At 34.0% G+C, this 22,830-nt stretch overlaps 1 long non-coding RNA gene across 1 annotated transcript in view; it reads right to left on the reverse strand.

Annotated features, from left to right (window-relative positions):
- The window catches only part of LOC136829437 (uncharacterized), a 338,599-nt gene that overhangs the window by 160,417 nt on the left and 155,352 nt on the right, over positions 1-22,830 (reverse strand). Inside the window, exon 2 of the long non-coding RNA XR_010850380.1 lies at positions 22,732-22,812. This is a non-coding gene — a long non-coding RNA (uncharacterized lncRNA). The remainder of the gene's footprint in view (positions 1-22,731; positions 22,813-22,830) is intronic.

The following is a 22,830-nucleotide window of genomic DNA, read 5'->3' on the forward strand; positions in this document are numbered from 1 at the left end:
AATAAACCGTCCTTTTTGGTAAACATTTCTCGTGGATTGGTAGGGCATACCATTGAGCTAGAAAAGGATCGAGCTGTTAAATACACTGAACTTTTAAGAATGTAGCTTTTCAAATGTTTGGGAAGTAATTTTTGAAATTTTTTTTCATAAATAAGTGAATCATCAGTGATAACCAGCAGAATGCAATAATACATTATCAAGAGCAAGTCGTAGGTTATCTTGGTGATATCCAAGCAACAAGACCATTAAGCCTTAATTGATGTATGCTCGAAAATCATGAATTCTGCTTCAGTCCTTCAAAATGTCACTCATTCTACATAGTCTGAGATTATTGCACTTTTCTTATCGACAAGGGCAATATACATAAAACTGGATAACATGCTTCGATCTCCTTGTTGAAATTACTACCGTTTTAGTCACTCAAATCAGTAAGTTTCTTCTCATAATCGTCAATAGCATATAAGTAACTACAGACGCGTTTAATGTTTCGTGCAATCAATAGAATAACCAAAACGATGGATTTTTAAAAGGTGCATCAGGAGACTTACTGGTAATTACTTTCTATTATGCATCTACATTGCATTTCCACGAAATGGTAAATTGTTTGATCGAAAACTGGAAAAATCCATTCTAATAAACGAGGAGTGATTCAATTAACGGCAAATATCTCTTGATTTTTTTCTGAAAGAAATAAGTATGCTGTTGTTCAACACACTGCTCTCATCTTTCCAACCAAGGGGTCGTGAGCCAGTATGAGTGCTCAAGTGGTCATTAAATTCCGCATGGCACTCAAGTGTTCGATGTTGAGCCGGGAAGGAGACTGTGGGGATGGGCGAGGAGGGGGTATATTGTGTGCGTGGGAGAGGGGGGAGGGGGTCGTCGGATAAGGGAGGCTCTTCTCACAAACAATCCTCCACTGAAATTCCCTTTAAAACACTTCATCCACAGAATGTAATGCTTCCGCTTTTATCTTCGTTCTTGCTTTTTTATTTATTTATTTATTATTCGTCTCTTTCCCTAATTAGTTTTTATTTATGTCATTTTTTTTGTCTTTTCACTTGTTTACTTTCCTCTTTTTTTTGCCTTTTCACTTGTTTACTTTCCAGGTTTTAAAATCTAAGGCATACGCTTATAACTTTCCCAGATAAATTTAGTTATATTACAACACGTTCATTCCCTCGCTTTCCTCAGCCTGCTCACACGTTCTCCCTAACCCCGCCTCCATCTCCCCCGTCTCTCTTTTTCTCTGTGGACGTCCTAATTATTTCTAAATGCTATTCTCCTGGAAAATGGAAGCGATTAAAGGGGATATATGTAAAGGATAGATATACTTAACCGCTGCTTTCCTTCTCGGTTTTTTATTTTCTATTTCGTCCAAAATGAATACTACCGTTTCTTGCTACCCATCTTTTTAGATTATGATCTTACTTATACGAGTCAGTCTAGTTTATTAAAAACTGAATTACTTTGTTTGCGAGCTTCTTAAATTAAATTATATACACATAGAAAGATATGCCTGCTTTTCTCACCATATAGTGCTGTACATGAATGACTGAAAACCTATTGTTGTTGTGTTGAATCGGAAAAAAACCTATCCATATGCATGCAAACTACACTGAAAAAATAAATCTAACCAAACAAAGGTAGTGATGGAAACAAAAACAGAAAAAGATAATCCTTCCAGATTGGTGTGGGCCACTAAGAGAAATATCTGATGCCAGGAGGTACGAAGGAATGTGCCCAATAACTAAAGAAATACGTGACATCGTCTAGTGCACACCTATAGATGCTGCGGTATTTTCTATTTATATGGATGGCTTTGCTTGTACGAAGAAGCAAAATATGTGTATCAGCTTTTTGGGACATATGATAATGAGGATGCCGTTATGATTTTTGTAGGATATGGAACTTATAAAATGACGGGATACTGCTGTTATGTAGTCTTCGAAAGAGGATAAATATTAAAACAATAATAGCCTTAGTATCCAGAAAGAGCGAATAGTCATCTTAGGTCGAGTTAAGTAGCGGAGTGCTTGTGCAAGGAGTCAATGAACTGCAGAAGTGTCAAATGCTTATCATCTACAAGAAATTGAAAATTCATGTTTTCGTGGTATTATTTCCTTTGTCGAGCGAAATTGTCTATATTTCAGTGGCGAATACATAAATAACCCCACAAATTAAAGTTCAGGTTCAGTAACCTTAATGACTCAAGAAAAAACTGATATAACAAAAAAAAAAAAAAAAAATGTGAGAACACGCAATGAAAAATTATAAATTAACGAAGAATTTTATCTATTCTGACGTGTTTTCTTTTTAAACCTGAGGATACTCGAAATTTCAAATAGGACCTCAAAAGATATTCAGTGTCCGTCAAGAATTAAGACAACATGAGAAGATAGCATGGAGTTTGTCAGTGTTAGACATGATAGGTATGTTACTGATAAATGAGGTTATTTAATTCTTGTGACTCAAGAATCAGCAGCAATAAGAAAAGAAAAAACTTGTGATTTTATAACTGTGATATCGTGATCCCGGCCAGAAGCAAGAACTAGGTTGTTGGCGAGATGGAAATAATGTTCCTCTGATATAAGAGTAAGTCCCAAGTACATCCGAAAAATTGTTTGGAAGTAAGAAATTGGAGGTGTATATGATATATATATATATATATATATATATATATATATATATATATATATATATATATATCTTCTTCTTCTTCTTCTTTTAATGTGCTTTTTTCCCATTTTTGTGGGTTAAGTGTGATTTGGTTTGGGGTGTATGTGGCTGCCCTGTCAGTGTAGCGTAGTAAACATACCAGACCCAACGCCCTTTCTTCCCAGCAGCGAGAAGTTGTTGCGCGGGTAGGTCGAGAGTTCGGACGTGTATTTGTTATGTTTTTAGATGTTGTGGTGGCTTTGTTTTTTTGTGTATATAAACCCATTTGCTTTTAAGAATGTTTGTTACATGTAATCCCGTATGTCAAGTTTTAAAGTTTCCGTCTCTGATCAGTCAAATTTGAACCGTTTGACCTCTCTGAAGTCTAGACAAAATTTGGCACGTGGCCGTCATTTGATATATATATATATATATATATATATATATAATATATTTGGGTGGTTTCAAACCCGTAAACCTGCCCCCTATCTCCTTCCCCCAACCCCTCCCCTTTGTATGTTGTAACTTTTAAGTTTGGTAAAATCCGAACCGTTTGACTCTAGACAAAATTTGTCACGTGGCCTCATTTCACCTAACTCGATAAAGGGTACCATACAAATACATTATTCTCCAAACCTCAGTCACCACAGTTTTGTAACTACCTGGTAAATAAACTCTACGGGTTTGTCAGATTTCAGTACAGTACCATATCTGGATAAAAAGGGCAGTGACCACAGTAGTACCTGGATAAAAGGGACAGACAGTACTAGTAATATCTGGTTAAAGGTAACAGGCAGCACAGTAGTACCTGGATAAAAGGGACAGTCACCACAGTAATACCTGGATAAAAGGGACAGTCACAGCAGTAATACCTGGATAAAAGGGACAGTCACAATAGTAATACATGGATAAAGGAGACATACAGTACAGCAATAACTGGATAAAAGGGACAGTCACCACAGTAATACCTGGATAAAAGGGACAGTCACAATAGTAATACATGGATAAAAGGGACAGTCATCACAGTAATACCTGGATAAAAGGTACAGACAGCACAGTAATACCTGGTTAAAGGGGACTGACAGCATAGTAATACCTGGATGAAAAGGACAGTCACCATAGTAATACCTGAATAAAAGGGACAGTCACAACAGTAATGCATGGATAAAGGGGACAGACAGCACATTAATATCTGGTTAAAGGGGACAGACAGCATAGTAATACCTGGATAAAAAGGACAGTTACCACAGTAATACCTGAATAAAAGGGACAAACAGTACAGTAATACCTGGTTAAAGGTGTCAGACAGCAGTAATACCTGAATAAAAGGGACAGTCACCACAGTAATACTTATAGAAAAGGGACAGCCACCATAGTAATACATGGATAAAAGGGACATTTACCACAGTGACAAATGGATAAAAGGACAAACAGCACAGTAATGCATGGATAAAAGGGACAAACAGCACAGTAATATATGGATAAAGGGACGAACAGCACAGTGATACATGGATAAAATGGACAGTTACCACAGTAATACCTGGATACAAGGGACAGACAGAACAGTAACGTCTGGATAAAAGGGACAGTCACCATAGTAATTTCTGGATAAAAGGAACCGATAGCACAGTAATACCTGGATAAAAGTTACAGTCACCACAGTAATGCCTGTCAGTTCACCCACGACTGTTTGCAGGGTGAGTGTTTGTCTGAAAAAGAACTGTCAGTTGGGCACTCAACACAAACCAATCCTCCTCTCCCTTTCCCTTCTCCACGCCCTTCCCCCTTACCTCTTTCCTTCCCCTCCCCTTCCCCTTTCCTTTTTCCCTCCCCTACACGTAGACTGTCATTCAGAGTTTCCCCGAGCAGTGTGGCGTTGGTCACCTAGCGTGTATACATACTGTATATATATATATATATATATATATATATATATATATATATATATATATATACACATATATATATATATATATATATATATATATATATATATATATATATATATATATATATACATACACATACATACATACACATATATACAGACTATACATCATAATTCCTTGAGACTAATTTCCATTTGCATTATAACATAAGCTTTGGGATGAGTGAAAAGAAAAATTAATTCATTACTTCTGTGACTTTTCTCCAAGTATATCTGATCATCTCATGCTAATCACTATTCTGAATTAAGGTTTTAACAAAGAAAGTACTGTGACTGGCAAAGGATAATTGGTTTATCATTTCTCATTTATTTTTTTACAAATGAAAACTCGCAATTTTTCTATGAATAAATGAAATATTAACAAAATTTAGATTAACAACGGCATATAAATGTTGTCAGTTTTAAGCTCTAGTTTACTGCATCTTTTAAAATGTGAGAAGTTTATGATGAAGAAAAATGAAAGTTATCACCTCAGGTATTGGTACAACACAGTTTATAAAGTTAAATTCAACAAAAAATGATTGAATTTCTGATGTTGCTATTACAAAAAGTTAGAACTTACAATAAGCTAGAACGCATGAAAAAGAGTTTTCTTATAATTACTTTCAAATTATTAATAACTTTCGGTCACAAGGAGAGAGGCCGAAAAAAATACAGGATCAGATGATAATACACGATGATAAGTATACGACATTCATCTGGAGGAACTAATAAGACCGACAGGTGCTCTTCCCAGTGTTTATTTCATGGAGTTCACTGAGCACTAAAGTAATAATATTCAAAACGAGTGAATGTTTGAAAATATTTACTGAAAAACTACTGACCCTATATTATGTAATGAGTAAGTAGGTCGATGAATAATTCATTAATTTTCCTCCGGAAAAATGGAGCTTAAGATAGAGAGTAGCTTATAAAAGGGATCTTGCTTTGATATCAGGCACTTTTGGCTTCTGGATCTTCAGTTACTCAAGTTTTGCGCGAAGCTTTGAGGACTTGTTTACTGATCCAAACGTCTAGATAGGCCTCATTAGGAAAGTCTTGAATTAACGCTAAATCATCAAAGAGAAGTGAAAGTTATTACTTCAGCTGTAGGCTTAAGAATTCTTAAGTGGGGAAACAAGATTATGGCCAGAGAGGCTCCAACAAGAAACTTCCCATCCGGTAGAAATCCGTGGGTCCTGAATCATTATGGACTAAGGGAAGCTACAAAGCAACATTTTGCAAATGATTACGTGAATTTCCTTTCTCTTTTTTAGTACATCTCTCTCTCTCTCTCTCTCTCTCTCTCTCTCTCTCTCTCTCTCTCTCTCTCTCTCTCTCTCTTTAGTACAATTTTTCTTTCTTTACACGAAAAACGCTGAGCATGATTTATATATTTTCCCATGAATAGCCATCTTTGCTTCACTATTTAATCCTTTGTTAACTTGAATTGTTTTGTTAAATTTACACGGTTTACGTCAGAGAGAAGACATCCCCATTACTGGTATGGCAATGACGTCTTATATTTCACCAACTCAGATGAAACCTTAATTGCCTTGAAATTTTCATTCTTTAAGCATCAAGCCATTTTATGACCCATTAGCATCGAACCAACGTTACCTTGTAGTTAACTAAAACGCTAAGGGAACCGTATGTGAAAGGGAGTCTTATCCCATTTTGGATGGGGGAGCACGGTGACAGTGATCTTATCCATTCATTCATCAAGAGAGATACAAGATGATTTCGACTTTGTCGTACATAGTCCTGTTGAATTCGGGTTCGGTACCCAGAATCTGATTCAACTCATTACCAAAATGACAGCACAATAGTAGGTATATACTGTAACACAGCTTTAATTTTACACATAACATGAAGCCACAAATAACACACTGATACTTGATTTACCTGATGTGTACAGCAGAGTCACTAAGAGGACGAGATCATTAAGGCATAAGTTCAAATCCTGGCGAGGGACTTAAAAATCTTTGCGGATGTAGGTCATTCCCAAGAGGAAATAAATTACACATGGCCTAATATAAAAAAAAAAGACTAAAATTACTGATAAACTCTAAGATCTATAGTCGTGTATTCCAGACCTTCAAGGAAAAAATGAAACAATCATACGTGACAGTCATTACTCGCAAAACGTCTACGGAGTCAAAAACGATGCCTCAAAAATTAATTGACACTACTAAAAGTAGAAGAGAATCTTTCTTAAGTGCTAAGATTAACACCCTCTTATTAATACAAAGACTTGCAAAAGTGATATCCAAGTCAAGACGAAATCTAGATTGCGTCTTGACTGGGTATTCACTTTTGCAAGTCTGTATTATAAGTGGGTGCCATTCTTAGCGGTTAAGAAAGTTTCACTTCTACTTTTAGTGGTGCCAATTAATTTTTTAGGCATCGAGAGAGATCAACATTGGTGAAACCAATGTCTTTAATTTCGATATGAAAAAAATGGCTCGACTTCACACTCAGACAGTCCTCTACAAGAGGACGAACTGGTGATTAAGCTGTAACGAAAAACCAACTTAGATTTCTTTTTTTATTTTGTTCTGCGACGACTTATATTTTGATGTCCAAAGGTGCGCCCACACTACAGTTAAACATGTCATAAACACGTCGGTAATTTTATCTTACACGCATCACAAACATGCAGAATACAAGTTAATGACTTATTGGTAGTCCTCTCCAGTGGTTCATACGGTTATCCAGCATTGGCCAAAGATTCGTTCTCATCTAGAATCGATAATTTGTTTTCAACTTATCATAGCTGTAATAATTTGACGACATTTGTTAACATGTTTTACAGTAGTGTTGGAACATCCTTAGAACATGAACAGATAGTTATTAAATTACGATTATTGCTAGCCCATTAAAAACCAAACCACCATCTTCAGCAGCTGATGTGCTAGACACCTTGATTAACTTCTACCAAATGACTATTGCCCAATCCATAAGCATACGTATATTTCACGAGACTTCTTTTACCAACGTAACGTTTTAAGAAGTATACGTCCTACTTTTCGACGAGGTTTTTCATGAGGTAAATAATGTGCATATAGCTCAATTCCAAACTATGCATGGAGATGAAACGCAGTCACCCAGAAACTTGAACAAAAGGTCAGAGATTCATATGAGAATATTACTGCATGAATCTTAAAGGGGTTACCTCCTGCTGTGCATGTATTTCACATTTCCCAACCCCCCGCCCCCCAAAAAATATCATGCTCATGTGGAAGATGCAAGTTATTAAAAAGCGCAGATGTCCTCCATTTCTAGATTTTAATAAAAATAAGAGTATTAATGTCCTACAAATATCTCCATCATCTTTCCAACCAGTGGTCGAGTATCAGTGCGAGTGCTCAAGTGGTCATTAAATTCCGCATGGTACTCAAGGGCTTGGTGCTGAGGTGATGGGTGTCTCTGGGTGTGGGGGAGGGGAGGGAGCTGTTTCCACCTCCTCACAAACAATCCCGTTCCCCACCCCCCCCCCCAACCCCACCATGGAAATCCCTTCCCCAAAACCCTTCAGCGTAAGACTGTAATGCTCTTTGGGTTTTTGTCTTTTCCCTCGCTTCCTCCTTTCTTTGTTTATCTTCTCTGGCTGATTTTTGTTTTCTCTTTTTGTTTTGGTGTTCCTCGTTAACCAGTTTTCCGTTTTGGAAACATTAATCATACGATCGTACATTTATTAGACAATTTGAGTGATCAGCGGTTGAATATTACGAAGCTTTTGTTTTCATCTCTCTCTCTCTCTCTCTCTCTCTCTCCCTCTCTCTCTCTCTCTTCTATAAATAATAAAATTCTCTTGGAAAACAGATGATGTTAAAGGGGAAATATGAGAAAGATATATGTACTAATTCATCGCTTGATTCTCAGAGTATTTCCAGTCTGATATTTTATGTTCCTTGAAAATAATATTTATATTTACTGTTAACCGTTTCATGTAAACTAGTTATCAACGTGATTCCGTTTCAACCTACATGAACAACCCAAGAGACTTCATGGGCAAGGAGTCCAAAGTAGCCATCATAAGCATCCATAAATACATTCGCTAATGTGCCTCGATTACTCTGCCCTTAGACACTAAAAATTGTTAATGTTTTGCCATGAGAGTCCACTTTATAGCATGCTAACTGCAAAGAAGTGATCGAGATATGGATATACCACACACACACACACACACACACACACACACACACACACACACATATATATATATATATATATATATATATATATAAATATTTATAAATATTTATATATATAAATATTTATATATATATAAATATTTATATATATATAAATATATATATATATATATATATAAATATGTATATATATATATATATATATATATATATATATATATATATATATATATATATATATATATATATATATATATATATATATATATATATATATATATATATATATATAAATACTATACAGAGAGAGAGATATATATATATATATATATATATATATATATATATATATATATATATATATATATATATATATATATATATACTATACATATATATATATATATATATATATATATATATATATATATATATATATATATATATATATATACATACTGTACATATATATATATATATATATATATATATATATATATATATATATATATATAGTAGGCATATATATTTATATATATAAATATATGTATATATACATACATACATATATAAATATATATACATACATATATATAAGTATATATATAAATACACACACACATATATATATATGTATATAAATATATATGTAAATATATGTATATGAATATATACATAAATATATATGTATATGTATATTTATATATATATATATATATATATATATATAAATATATATATAAATATGTATATTTATATATATATATATATATATATTTTATATATATATTTATATATATATAAATTTATGAGCCTAGCTATTAACTGCTCTGTCTATGTGTACAAAAAAGCAATGCATTTTAACGACTTGCATCTAAATAGTTCAGCCTCGATCATAAATCGGAAACAGGTCTTTTCTTTATCGAAATATCAGTCATTTATACCACTGTAATATGTATTATGCATACGAGTGACCTTATGCTTGTATATCCGAAGAACGTTGTAATGTTAAAAAAATGAAAGGAATGAATTTAGATCTGCATGAAGAATTCACAGAGGCTAAAGCGTATCACATTGGCAATTCTAAACTGAATACTTTTCTCGGTCCTTGGCCGCCATATAGCAAAATAAAACTCTCTAGCTTTAATTTGAATCGTGATCATATAGTAAGACAGCATTATCATGCCTTAAGTGCACATTATTATCTCTCTACTTTCCATTTTCATGACACTGATTACGTAGGATTTAGGATTAATCTAAATACGCCCTTTAATGTAAATTACAGCTATAAATGAGTGTCTGTAGCCGTACCTTAATCATCGTATCCTTCTTTCTTTTTTGCTTTGAGGTAACACATTCATCATATATACATAACTCCCCTTTGTTTTCCTTCTTCTTTCCCTGATTTCCTTACTGGATATATACTAATAATTCGCTTCTCTCTTCACGTCTGTTTGTCCCCATTCTCTCTCTCTCTCTCTCTCTCTCTCTCTCTCTCTCTCTCTCTCTCTCTCTCTCTCTCTCTCTCTCTCTCTCTCGGTATTTCACCTTATCGATAAATATCTACATCTCAGGGTAATTTTAGCATATAAAAAAATGATCAGTGTTTCAGTTATCAAATGATTCTCGTTGGAAGTCTGATTAATGAACAAAAAAAAAAAAAAGAGAGCAATTGTGCGAGAGACTCTCAGACAAAAAAAATATAAAAAAAAGATGACGAAAACGAGCGAGAAGCCCTCGGGGAAAAGGGCGAAGGAGATTGAAAAGGGAGATAAAAGATATCAAGAGGAGAGGAAAAATCAACAATAATAGCAACAAGAACGCCATCAACAGCAGCAGCAGCTGCAGCCTTTTTTGTTTTTTTTCCCCCTTTCCTCTTCTGTTTCTCAGAAGAGGAAACCTCACAGTCTTTCCTGGGGAGAGATTAGGTCATAATGAATGAGGACGCGGGAAGGCAGAAGTTACTTTCATTTGTTGGGGTTTCGGCGGTTCTTTGTGCTCTCTTCCTCCCAATCGTCTTTTTTCAGCAAGCCCCCTTTTATCTCTCTCTCTCTCTCTCTCTCTCTCTCTCTCTCTCTCTCTCTCTCTCTCTCTCTCTCGCTATTCTTCTGCCTCTTGAGCAACTTTGCCAGGGACTTGAGTGTGGCGCTTTTGTGGGGTATTCGAATGCTAATGGCAGGCGATTTCTCCTTTGCTAGGTATGTGTGTAGGACTAGTATTTATTTGAAAACTAAGTGAACTGTAATTACGCAAAGTAAAACTTACACTGACATATTTACACAGGCATATATATACTTATAGAGTTTATTTCGCATCACCTAAAAACAAATAACGTCTTGGACGCGTAAACACGATATCCAAAAACAATTTGTCAACTGCAGTTTTAGATAGAAATTTGGTCTTGGTAAAATTTACTAATCCTAACAGGCACTCAAATGGCATATTTGGTTCGCACTAGTAGTAGTATAAATATACTTATTTATCTATCATATACACATAAGCACATACGGGCACAAAATTTATATATATATACATATATGCATACATTGTATGTATATATATATGTATGTATACATACATATATATACATATATACAGTATAATATATATATATATATATATATATATATATATATATATATATATATATATATATATATATATATATATATGAATTTTAATCATATCACCGTGACATTTTATATACAAAGATTAAGCTACAAATGTCAATTAATAATATCACCGAAGGGGAATTGATACCGACGCAAAGTACTAACTTTGTACCTTGCGTCGGTATCAATCCACCTCCACCAAGATAGCCGATTGGTGCCTTTGATACACGTAGCTATTTTTATCACATAACCGTTATTTTTACACAAGCATTAGCTACAAATATTTAATATTCAATAAAAATTCATCAAAAGAGCTGCGTGTTCCAAACGTACCAATGGGCTATCATGGTTGGTAGGGTGGGTTGATGCCGACGCTAAGTACAAATCCCCGCACTTTGATGATGTGTATGAGTACGGCAGAATTCGGCATTATCAGATACCTCTGCTGATAGCTTAATGGGCAGCGACGTCGACTGGAAGTCGTTGGTTGTACTGTCGAGTGATCAAGTCACTTAGGTAACAAACCATTTATCAGTTATATTTCATATATATATATATATATATATATATATATATATATATATATATATATATATATATATATATATATATATTATATTATATATGTGTATATATAATATTATGCATTAGGTGCGATGCACATTTTGAATTATTAGTTTCTTCAAGAAGACTAGACAGTCCCTTCCCAAGTAAATTGTTGGATTTCAGTGCCGTGTCAAGAGGGTATGCCCTCTACCTGCACTAGTTCGTAGGAAAGTGAATGTACTCGTATATCCACTGAATTTTAAAAAATCATTCATAAATTTCCCGGAAAAATAATTTTTTGTGAATATTTCTCGTAGACTGAGCATGGCCGTAATCCCTGCATTAGGACGAACAAGGGAGTTCAATATCATAAAAAAGGACATTACCATATTCCCCATTAATGATCATTTAACTGTAAGTAATAGTAATTCAAATCATAATCTGCAAATATCAGGATTTTGAGTTTTCATTTCCAACCAGATTTTCTGTTTGAAAGAATATTTGGGAGAATTAGTTGATATAATTTCCTTTAAAAAAATTATCTTTACCTATAGGAAGTCTTCAAAATTAATTGATTGAAGTAAAGTAGAAAGGCATGATCTCGTTACAATAATGATAATAATAATAATAATAATAATAATAATAATAATAATAATAATAATAATAATAATAATAATAATAATAATATCTCTATAGATCACGAAGCCTTGAAAATTAACTGGCTGAAGTAGAAACACATGATTCTGCACCAATAATAATAATAATAATAATAATAATAATAATAATAATAATAATAATAATAATAATAATAATAATAATAATAATAATAATAAAAATTCACGCTTGCTATATAGTTAAAAATGCCCAACTTTAGGAAAGATTCTGGCCGAGGAACAGGATATTACGAAAATTGTTGGAAAATATGTATACCTTTCAGCAAATGTATAATAAAAATTTCATATTACATTTCAGGCAAAAATATTCTGTTTTTATTGCCACTTTCTACGTAATGTAATGCAATTTCCAAGTTAGATCATGAGCAAATATCATTCAGCAACATTGATATATTGATTTACATTACTTTCATCTCTCTCTCTCTCTCTCTCTCTCTCTCTCTCTCTCTCTCTCTCTGTGTGTGTGTGTGTGTGTGTGTGTGTGTGTGTGTGTGTGTGAATATAACGCAATTAATCAGCGAACTTCTTGAAATGCAAATTATTGTTAATTATCATCTTGATAATCACTGTTATAAACGTACAGTCCATTCAGATTAGCTAATCTAAATTTCTTGACATAATCTGTCAACGATGGAATTTATTGGTGGAAGCATCATTAAACATTATGTTATAATATTGAGAAATACTTACATTTTGTGAACATCTCTAAATATTATGGAATTTGAATTTGAATATAAAATTTACGCCAAAGGCCAAGTGCTGGGACTTATGAGATCATTCAGGGCTGAAAATAATGTTGAAACAATTGTTAGAAGAGGGTGGAAAATGAAATGGAAGAAAGATTATATGAACTAAAGTATAGTAACAGGAATGTAAGGGGTTGCAGCTAGAGACCGAAAGGACTCTGCAAAGAACCGTAACTATGTCTACAGTGCACCGCGTGAGGTGCACCGACATCCCTACTCCCTACGGAGCTAAATATTAAGTAATAATACTTACAAAAGTCCGCAATAAAGAATTCTGTATATTTGTGGGAAGTGTCAAACTGCAATGCCATAAATAAGCAGAATTCATTAATGCAAACATTTCTAAGTATGATCGATAATAAATTATATTTTAAAGATATTCACAAACGTAAGAATATCGATATATTATTACATAATATTTACGGATTTTCCCAATAATGAATTCCGTAGTTTGCAAATCATGTCAAGAGATTTAGATTAGCTAATCTGAATGGACTGTAAGTTTATTACAGTAATTATCAAGATGATAATTAACTATAATTGTCGCTTTAAGAACCACCACTAATCAAATGTGTTGTATTACATACACACACACAAACAGAGAGAGAAGAGAGAGAGAGAGAGAGAGAGAGAGAGAGAGAGAGAGAGAGAGAGATTTTAGGTAATGTAACTTAATATATAAAAGTTGCTGAGGGTTGTTAGGCAATGATTTAACCTAAAAATTATTCTGTGTTACATAAAACGCGACAGTAAAACACAGGATCTTTACTTACTTGAAATGTAACAAAATTTTTCACTACATGTAGGCTGAATAATTATTAGCAACTGTAATTTTTAAAGGTTATTTAGTTTACCGATATTGGATATTTTTATTGATATCTTATCATTTTTGAACGTGTATGTCAACTAGCATATCACACTGATGAGCAATATCATATGGTTAATCGTTCATTTTATCGAAAACTTCTCCCGTGAAAACTTTATATTTTTTAAAGTCGTTCCAAAAATGATAGAACTGGTTACGCCTTTATTGAATTGCTAAACTTGATTTTTTTTCTATAATAACATTATCATATGCTTACGACCAATTCTTCGCAAATGTGCACCTATAATCGTTAATGCCATCAGCTACATCGTTTCTGTTTGATAGGCTAACAACGGGTACAGTACTTTACACTCACCAAATAGGCTTGCCTATCCGTGTCGGACATAAATTCACGAACCTTTTGTCATTTATATAGTAATGATGCTTGAAATTTTGATGCTTGAAATTTCATAGCATAAGGCTGAATATTTAGCTCTAATTTGAGAAACAGTGATGCAAGATGAATACGCCGGGTATACGATACAGCCAAAATTTTTGTCTTTTGAAGTTTGTGGCATATTGAAAATACTTTACAATGTTTCAATAATAAAAAGGTTTCTTATCTATATTTATTACTGTAAACTAAATTTACATTATTTCAGTGATAAAAAGGTTTCTTATCTATACTTATTACTGTAAACTAAATTTACAATATTTCAATGATAAAAAGGTCACTTATCTATATTTATTACTGTAGACTAAATGTAACACTGAAAACTAAATCTATTGTAAATTCAATTCTGCAAACTAAATCTATTGTCATTTTAGTTCAGCGCTGTAAAATAAATCATGTAAATTATTAAACGATTACAGATACGAAACAAAATTCTTGGTAAGAAAATCAAAACTAATGGAAACTGTGATATTCAGTTCAACTTTCATGACAAAACACCTAAGTAATCTACTGTAATAATTAGGCAACGTCATTAAAAATAGCACGAAGGAGATTATCAACAAATTTTGTCAGATATTCTATATTCATAACGATAACGCTCTTAGATACCGAAAGTGGACCACATATTGAAATGATAATTTTTTAGATCCATTTTCTAAATCTACGAGACCCTGGGCTGCTGGCAGAGATCTATAAAAAAGATCTATAAAACTGACTGCCAATTATTGAGATCAAGATACAAGAACCAATTAGCAACGGAAATCAATGGGAATCTGTTTTCCAGACGAGTGATTATTGATAATCCTTTCCAATCATCGAGGGATGTCTGTCGAAATTTTAATCTCTTTTTTTTTTTGGTTACGCCTGAAAAAGGGACCACAAATAAAAGCTCTTCATTAACCGAAGGGGCAACGATACTAGAAGTTCGCTTTTATTACACTGCGTTCACTTAGATGCAAATTATCATTAAATATTTATTTCTATAAATTTACACCTTTAAGGAATTTTATACGCTTTTATTTAGCTTGGTTTTTTGTCTGTTTGTTTATTTGTCTGTCTGGGTCAAATCTTGTAACTCAAATTTTCGACTTGTTCCCTTCGTCCGATGGACTTGAAATTTTCCATGGTTACTCAATCCCAGTGACAATACAACCTTACATGATCAGTAGGTCAGCAGTGACCTCTCCTAGTATCTCAGGATTTGTATGAAACTCTTCGCATTTTTCATACCTTCTTTGGCTCGGTAGAATAAGTTAATAACACTAAGGATTTTTCAGATCTTCTTTAGCTCGACAGGATATCAATTTCGTTAGCTACAATCATAAATCTGTTAACATTTCTGTCAAAACTAATTAAGTATAAAATAAAAAAAAAATAAAAAAATTTTTAAACATGCTTTTATTAAAATGAACTAAAAAGTAAAAAAATTATTCTCAAAATTACCTTTTAGTGCATCTTAATGAAAGCGTCTTAAAATTTTTCTTTTCTATTTCTTTTATTTATGATTTCCTTGTTTCTGTTGTGGTAAGCCACCACTCTACAAACATTTACCTTAGTAATGGGATACTTTTAGGTAAGGCCCCACGCTGGCAAAAGGCCAACTTAATTTGCACAAACCACCACCCACTTTACTTTAACTGAATATTGGTAATACTGATATTCATTAGGCTTATATTTTGTGTGTGTGTTTGTGTGTGTGTGTGTGTGCGTGGGTGTAGGATTGCAGCGTGTTGCTGTATTCATCTATTAAGTGCAGTGTCAGGATGAGATTTTTACCTCTGTTTAACAGTTAACAATGTTAAAAACAAGGAGATACAATACTTAAGTATCCTGTGCCCACCAGTCCCTGTCTGTATTCGATACTCATGAAAATATGCAAATCTGTTTCTACAAAAATATTAAAGGTATACTGTCGTTTTCACTCTCCCTTTTTTAGTTTGCTTTACAAGTATTGATGTTAATTTCGATTTTATTAGCCAATTCCTCTTCCATTTTATATCATCTTTACCATCTTAGTATTATTTTCCAGTTTATGTCTTTACGATTTACTGTCTTTGTTTTGTTTTATCGGTTTAGCTAATTCTGTTTGTATATGACAATTTTAATCATAATTTTAATCACCTTTCTCTTCTCGTATAAGGCTTTATCCCCGATTTCCGTCTCATGATGAGGTCGCTGACGTCAGAGGCTCAAAAACTGGAAAGTTCTCCCTGTTCTTCGCATATCATCTGTCACCAAGTTAAGGCTTCCAGGTAATTGTCCTTTTACCGAGACCTCCCTTCATCATGAAGTTTCAAATATCATTGGTTAAAGAAGAAGACAACAAGTTTATGGGGGCACTCTTCTTCGCCTGATATGAGGGGAGGAATCCAGATGCTCTGTGTAACGTTTGTATGGAGCCGAATCTCAGTGTTGCCAGAATGCCTCGTGTGGTCACCGGCCGACTCATGAAGTATTTGTCGCCTGATCGATACAATATACGGGCATGCATCTTTCATTGTTATTCTAGCCACATATTCCATCAAGGGGAATAGTCTTTTCCCGCCTCAGACCTCTAATGTCAAAGATCACTATAAAGCTGACCTTTCTCGTCTACCGGTTATAATGATATACATCGTTTCAACTTTAACCTATCAGAGGCGGCACATATCAAAAAGACAAGCGGGTCCACAAACCGTTGATCTTTTCCTTTTAAAGATCCCCGCTTTTTACGGACGTTAATCCCTATGATAAAAAGCAGGGAATGAAGGTGTAGGTAAAAGATATGTAGAGAATGAAAGAGTCTCACACCGAGGGAGGCCGGAGGAAAGTGATAAATCCCGGTAAGTTGAGCCGTCCCTTCTTATTTCTTACTTTCATTGACAGTCACTTTCAGACGGGGAAAGAATCGCATTACAAAAGAACATGCAAGATTTTTCCTCGCGGGTCTTTCTTGGCCTCATTCTCTCCCACAGTATTCCTCCCCCACTTTATGATCTCGAGTTCCTCTTGAATGTCAGAGTACCTCCCTCCCTCCTGGAGGCCGTTCGTCGTCTCTCGCACTGCATATTCCTTTTTTTTTTTCTTCTTCTTTTTAACTCGTCGTTTCAGCCTCACATAAATTCTACTTTTCGACTGTCACTGCCAATTCCTCCTCTTTAGGACCCTTTATCTCCCATTTCGGTGTCCGCGTCCATCCGGTTCCACGGGACCCAAAAGAATTTGGGGGATTCTTTCTCTTGTCAGCATTATAGCGATCATTTCCTCCCATAATTCCCAAGTATGACTTTCCGGCATCCTTCAATTCAAGCTCCGTCAGTTACGCCCCCCACCCCCCGCCTCCCCGCTCCTCTCACAACCTAGGGGTGCATTTTGCAGAAATTCTTAATGCGGGTTCTATGAATCCAGTGATGTGGCTGTGAAAGACGGCCGTGGGGAGAGGGATCTAATACTAAAGGACAATTTGCACTTTTTTTGAACGCCCACAGAGAGAGAGAGAGAGAGAGAGAGAGAGAAGGTTACGTTCAATGTCCATTTTCACTTTTCCTTTGTGTCTCCCTTTCACCAGTAATTGACTTCTGTTTATTTAGGGTCCATTTTCATCACTTATGTGTCATACGAGATATTCTGTTTCCATTCCGCTCCTGTCATCAATTTTGTCTATCATTTACTCTGGAGAGAGAGAGAGAGAGAGAGAGAGAGAGAGAGAGAGAGAGAGAGAGAGAGAGAGAGAGAGAGAGAGAGAGTTTATTGGTAATACACCATTACGGCATATGCATAGAATATACTTAAACGTGAAAAAAAAGTTAATTTTCGTTCAATGGTGAGTTTTTATCTGAATCTATCATCATTTTGAAGTCCATTGGGCTTATGCTGTTAGAAAGATTACAACTTACTTTAGGCAACCATTTGGCACTTGCTCTTTTTATTAGTGAGTTACCCTGAGGGCCGAAATTCTCAAGAACTTTCAATTTTACACATAAAATCCTTGGGAACGAGCGATTTCGCCCCTAGAAACACCGCAATAACCGTTGCATCTGTCAATCCAGAAGTGGATATTTTCCTTCCCTGAAATTTGAAAATTTTGGCATGACTTCCCAGGTACCATAAAGCTAACTTTGGTGAGTTGTATATTCTTTTAATAAGTTTTCTTTTCAGGTTTTGAAAAAGCTGCAATTTCATTAGTTTTTCTCGCTTTTGTTTTAGGGCAACAGTATTTAGCCTGTCACTGCTTACTTGAAATTCTATAAAAACAACACTTCTGTTTTCTCTTACTCAGTCTCAAATAATCCCACAACTGTTTTCACAGTCAATGTATATATTAATTATATTTGTTTTTTATAACATTTAAAAGAAAAATGAACTAGAGATAAAATGCTTCTTCAATGAGCCGCAGTGTGGGCTGCCTACACAATATGCATACACCGGATTTTGCTGAACAAGCAACACATTGTCATTTATGCATTTCTTCATAGCAAGAGTTTTATCTTAAAAAAATAATAACAAATGAGTGCGATTAGCATGTGTACGTGTGTGAAAGTGTGTAAATATACACATTGTATCCTTATTTCTATCCAGTCCCTCTTCACTAAATTATTTTTCAGTTTTCGGCTTCATCCTTTCGCTTCGTGTTTGTGATGAAGGCGAAGCAATTAGAGGTGCAATATCATTCTTCTTCTCTTGTCAGAGTCCTCTTCCTTGTAGACAGGCGTCGAGCATAAACTCATATTGACTCCTGATTCCTTTCTCATCTCTCCCTTCGCGGGCGTGATTATGATTATGGTAATTTTCACTTTAATTCTCATCGTCGGCTAAGACGACGGTATGTCTTGCTTGATTTGGTGAATTATTTCCACAACTGAATTTTTCCCGGCGTCCAAGACTCATTATTCAAAATCATCATACCGTTCAGGCTTAATTTACGCTTTAAAGCGAACTGCTTGGATACGCTTCATACCTTTCATTTTTTTTCTTCTGGAAGATGAAACAATGAACCTGAATAAAAAAAAAGGCATTGGAATATAATATCTGTCATTTAGCTTTATCTTCTCAATACCATCCAATACGGATTTATTTGTACAGACTATGCGTCAACACGCTGACATCGATGAAATCCTGAATACGATGTCGCTCGTCAAGTCCCTATATATTCCATTCAGAAATGATCAACGTGAGTGTATGTGTGCGTTGGCTTATTGTTGAATTTTACAACAAATACCAGTGGGGGAATTCCTTGGGAAGTCCACTTGCAGGTATTACATCAGGCACTTTGCTGTTTTCTGTTCAGAAAGGAGAATTGACCCCTGAGGAATTCTATTTTGGGCAGGCGAGAGTTGTTGCGCTAGATTACAACAGGAAGTCCATTATTTTCCGTTGGTGGCAGTCACCTGTTTCTTTGTCAAGCGAATATACAGGTTATTTCAGTACCTTCAAACGTAAAAAAGATATATTGAAAAAAATATGATAAAAACGGTAATGCTTGGGGATATTTTTTTTTGCTAATAATCTTCTCCATATAATCTGGAATTAAATGGTGAAACCTGATTAAGGTGGCAGTATATAAGTATCAGTTATGGCGTAGGTGCAACGTGTATACGATTTATCAAACTTTGCTTAAATGTGAATTATTTAGCATAAACAATTTAATAAGGGCATCATACAGAAAAAACGCGAAAACAGTTGCAACAGAGAACCGGAAGAGCACTCTAATGCTTTCAGAGGTAATTTACCGGTGGGTATATCCAGTTGCTTCTAAAAGTCTACGGCTGTTCAGAACAATTTCCTAAAACAAAGGCGAGGATGGTCTTATTTTACGTATTTTTTGTATGTAGCTCATAGGACAGTATGTATAAATCAGACAGGATCGTGAAAAATACACACGTAACCTACAGTAAATACAACTACAGCTGTATCAGAAATAGAAGAATGGCAATGACATATTGCTAGGGAAAAAGAGACAATGGGATATAATTTAAAGTCTTTCTTTCTATCTCTTCATTGACTTATTCCGCATTTTAGTTATTATCAGTTTGTTTTGAAATTTAGAAGGTTCCTTGTCAAAACGTTATAGACTGAAATTACTCCTAAGGCAAATGTTACATCGTCAGTTATAAGAGTCGAGATACCTATTCATTATTATGACCTGTCTGACAACAACGAAATCTGTTGCTACGAGGATTGTCTTATATTTTTCCAGCTTTTTTATATATTTAATATTTCCTTTTTATTTTCCGTGCATTTTTTTTGCCTGAAAACCAGTAAATCTTTTGTTAAGAGAAACGTTATATCTAATCTCAGCTATTTCTAAATTTCATTTTTTCTTGATTGTTTGTGTAATTTTACTGAATCTGCGCCATACCCAAGAAATGTGTTATGTGGCGGTAAAGAAATACGTAATACCATTTCTAATACGGCTTGTGGACAGCGTATTTATAGGTAGCAATTATAAGGATATAATAAAAAAAAATAGTATGATAAAAAAAAAAGTTTAATTTTCAGAATAACGACGTAATTCGATACCAATTAAGCCATAAATTACACTCTGGGAAAAAACGTTGATAAGGCAAACTAATTAAATTGTTGATAACCACAGTTTTTCCGATGTGGCCAACTCACTTTCTGTGATGATTAGGCGCTAAGCATTTTACTGCCTTCGGATCCTCTTAAAGCTACAGTAAAACAACTGCTAATAACTTAAAAACATGGTCTTAATACACGAGAGAATATCGTTAACTAACTTTGAATCGTGAAGGTGCGGAAGATATATTGTTGTGTAAGAAGTCTAATTTTGTTTCAGATGAAAAAAAATACTCATAAAAAATTAAGGTGTTTAATCGCCTAACATTAAGTGAAAAATACCAGAGCATGAGAGTGAATATGCTTTGAGTTTTATATATATATATATATATATATATATATATATATATATATATATATATATATATATATATATTATATTATATATATACATATATACATACATACATATACACACATGTATATTTATATACATAATGTATATACATATACATTATGTATATACATTATGTGTACAACTCAAAACATATTCACTCATATGCTCTGCTAGTTTGCATAACGTTTTATATATATATATATATATATATATATATATAAAAATATATATATATATATATATATATATATATGTATGTATGTATATATTATAATATATATATATATATATATATATATATATATTTGATTTTAAATCACGAAAAATTAAAAACATCATGTTTATACAAGCAAAGTTACAGCCAAGAAGGAAAATTGAAACACTGGAGATGCTAAGTACGTTCGTATTGCCAAGACATGGTCACGGCAACTTAGTTGTTGTAACCATATCTTGGTATTTAGACGAAAGTACTTAGCATCTCCAGTGTTCCAGTTTTCCTTCGTGGCTGTAACTTTAATCGTGTATATATATATATATATATATATATATATATATATATATATATATATATATATATATATATGTACATACATAATATGCATATAAATTTATATATACATACGCTACCAGGGACTAAGCGATGACAGGCAGGGCAGCCGATCGAGACTATAAAGTCTACCCCAAAGCCAAATCAAAGTCCTTCAAAGAAGGCACCGTGCTTACCCCATACAAATGGGAAAAAAGCACGTTAAAAGAAGAAGAATATATACATATATATATATATATATATATATATATATATATATATATATATATATATATATAAATCCGATATGACAGCCGAATAAAACTATAATTGAGCCAAACCTTCACGTTAAGACGAAGACCCACTGCATTAGCGTGAAAAAGAATCACTGGAAGTGCAAAGACATCAAAGAAAGGTACATTTTCTTTACATACCGTACTCAAGACAGGAGGGCCACTGACAAAATGACACAAAAATGTAAAAGATCCTACATAATTATGGGGAGAGAAATAAATCAGATTTTTGCAATTCAGGAGCCACGCGTTCTTATGTATCTTTGCGAACAACGTGCAAAATATTGACTTTATCATCAACAAATGAAGTACGTCCTATACCTTCTCAAGCAAACCATGCGACTAACAACAAAATCTAATGATTTCCTTCATCGGCAAAACTACTCTGTCACTCAGTCAAACCAATCAGCAGGCATATATTAAGTATTTTACTTGAATACTCACAGTCCGTGGGGAGGATCGAGTTGTTCTTGAGACAGGATGGCGAGCTTCTCCGTCTACACCTTGCCGAACATTTACGACCTCCTGCAAACCAAAAATCAT

Source organism: Macrobrachium rosenbergii, chromosome 44, assembly GCF_040412425.1.
Source record: "Macrobrachium rosenbergii isolate ZJJX-2024 chromosome 44, ASM4041242v1, whole genome shotgun sequence".
NCBI classification, from domain to species: Eukaryota; Metazoa; Arthropoda; class Malacostraca; order Decapoda; family Palaemonidae; genus Macrobrachium; species Macrobrachium rosenbergii.